Here is a 2852-nt window from a genome sequence, read left to right as displayed (position 1 = left end):
TGTGAGCAATCCTTTTGTATCGGTTGTGGGTGGTGAGAAAAGCGATGTGTTGGTGTGTAGTGTGGTTGGTATGATGTGTAGCTGTGGTTGTGTGGATGACATGTTGTGTTGTATTGGGTTGTGTGACCTTTTGTATGTTGTGTGTGGATTTTGTGCGATGAGTGCTGCGAGGAGGATATGTATAGCGTAACAAAATATCGCACGACCGGATGTCGCATAAACAGATAATGAAATTGCTTTTTTTTATTAAAAAAGAAAAAATTTAAAGATAAATAACTACGAAGACCAAATTTCTTTGCCGATTGATCTTAAAAATATTAGCTCATTAAGATACTGAGGTGATAAGCGACTCCTCAACTGATTTGCGATAAGTCCTGCATGTGAAAATAATCGCTCACTGGGTACAGACGTTGCAATTATTGGCAAGTACTTTTCAGCTACATTCCATAGATACGGATATTCAAATTTCATCATTTCCCACACAGTGGGTATTTTGTTGTTTTACCAACTATATTACCATCAGATGCTAAGTACAGTGGAGAACATTAATGCCTATAGGATAGTGTATGTTTTCATGAGTACAGTAGAAAGCTGTATAAAGTTACTTAGGTTCTCTTTCTTTCTCTTATAAGTATTTTGCGATAAAATTTAAACAACTATAGTTACTTGGTGCAGGTCTTATCTTAATTACGTCGATTGTCGAAGTCATCGAGTAGAAGTCGATTCAATCGATTCAAGACAGGCTTCAATCGATCCTAAAAAGTCGATTATTTCTATTAAAATATCGATTTTTGACTAAAGTCAGAGTCAACTTTCCTATCCCAAGGGTGAACCTGCTAAACTGGTAGGCCGAGCTGCGYAATGCCTAAATTAACTTTTATTTATTTACTGAGTGTTTTTTTTATGTGCTTATAGATTATACTCAACACTTTTCAATTTGCTAGGCGGTCTTACTCGACATTAAAAACATTCACAGAATCTTTGAACGTCACTCAGGCAGCCATATCAAAACATTCAAATGCTGTTTGACCACAATGGAAATAACTCAATTTTGCGTGTTTGTGACTGCTGATGAATAATGGATCCATTTCAGCAATCATAAACTCAAAAATCATAGGTGAAACTTGATCAATCAGACAAAGCTGAATTTATATGATAAATTTAAATTACTCAAAATTAAAATATTGTTAAATAAGACTCTTTGATTCGAGAGAGAGGCGTCAAAACCCCATCTTTTATATTATGTGCCAATGATGCCACCATTGAAAAATATTAGATTGTGCAATTCGTTTTAGTGCTGCCCTTCTGGCATCCCGCCTTTTTCACTAATACCAAGAATGATAGAGAAAGAGGTTATGAAGTGCGCATGTTTGCTTTCAGTCAGCTGTTCTTGCTGACGTCAGGGTTAACTTATTATTCGCCCGCGCCTTTGAATGTGAACTCGAATTGTACTATCGGTTGAAGTATTAATTGAGAAATTTTATATTTTTTAAAATGCGCTGCGCAGTGTTCGGATGCAATAATAACAATGTTAAAAATAGTGCTACGGAGTGGAGATTTTTCCATTTCCCTAAGGATAAAACAGTACTAAAACAATGGATTAATTTTTGTAGTCGGGCGGACAAAATTAATGTTAAAAATGCGTTCATTTGTGAAGTGCAATGCACTCCAGGAGCCTCCGAAAGCAGCTTGCAGTTTATAATGGGTAATTATATCATTTTGACTACAATTATTTTACTTTTATAACCAAACAACGAAGGAGAGGTTACAGATGAAGGAAATGTTAAAATCGACAACACCCAGATTTGGAAGGGAATTACTTATATCTAACCGGTAATTATCAAAATGTTGAAAGTACATAGCATTATAAACCTAAAACTACAGAAMACATTTTAATATAAAAATGAACTGATGTTAACACATGCAAATATATACTTACATACAAACTAAGTTTTTGCATACTTACCACTGTTTCTTATCCAACTTATAATAATAAACTTAACAAACAATTTATTCCATTTATTTATACGCATGTATGTATGTTTATTATATTTTTGCAGGTAATATTTTTTAACGTGTATCAGTAGATCTAAATTTCACTGGCCCAACTGAAAAAAAAATTTACTTGAGAATTTGGCAGGGTACATTTGCCACAAACTTAGTAAAGACAACCCCGAAATTTCTGTCAATTCAGAAAATTGTTCATCTTATACTTGGGTGGATTCCCTTTCTAAAGGAGAACTCTCAAAACCAACAGATATGTTGATGGAGCATATGAGAGCCTTGCAAACAGTATTTGACGACATAAATGGTACTGATTTGCATATATGTACAAATTATGTTCAAAAGCACCTAGATTTAAGTAATTTTGTAAACTGTACCACGAAAAAAAAGAACTATTTTTTAGAGCTAGAATGTATTTTATGATTCGGTCCTTAAATAAAAGCATATTTGAAAATATCGAAAATTAAAAAAGACAATAAATTGATAAAATTAAATACAAAATATCCCCGCAAAACTAAAACGGCTGTGTAAGCTGAAGGTCCTCTCCGAGCTGTTCGATACCAAACGAGGTTTCAGACAAGGYGATTCCCTATCGTGCGACTTCTTCAACCWGATTCTTAAGACAATAGTTCGAGCTGAAGAACTAAATAGAGAAGGTACCATCTTCTATTAGAGTGTACAGCTGCTGGAGTATGCCGGTGATATTGATGTCATCGGCCCCAACACCCGCTCTGTTAGTTCTACTTTCTTCAGACTGGAGAAGGAAGCAAAACAATATAAATCACTCATAATTCCCGTCCTGCTGTATGGTGCAGAGGCTTGGACGATGTCAACAACTGATGAGTCGA

The 2852-nt window shown here is 34.9% G+C and overlaps 1 long non-coding RNA gene across 1 annotated transcript; it reads left to right on the top strand.

The window, feature by feature from the left end:
* Nucleotides 1-822: 822 nt before the first annotated feature.
* Nucleotides 823-2427, top strand: LOC108974728. Its single transcript, XR_001993822.1, has 3 exons — nucleotides 823-844; nucleotides 916-1833; nucleotides 2061-2427. It is a non-coding gene; the product is annotated as an uncharacterized LOC108974728 (long non-coding RNA).
* The last annotated feature ends 425 nt before the right edge of the window (nucleotides 2428-2852 follow it).

This window comes from Bactrocera latifrons, unplaced genomic scaffold (genome assembly GCF_001853355.1).
Source record: "Bactrocera latifrons isolate USDA-ARS-PBARC rearing strain unplaced genomic scaffold, ASM185335v1 scaffold_585, whole genome shotgun sequence".
In the NCBI taxonomy this organism is placed as follows: Eukaryota; Metazoa; Arthropoda; class Insecta; order Diptera; family Tephritidae; genus Bactrocera; species Bactrocera latifrons.
This window is presented reverse-complemented; position numbering and strand designations above follow the sequence as displayed.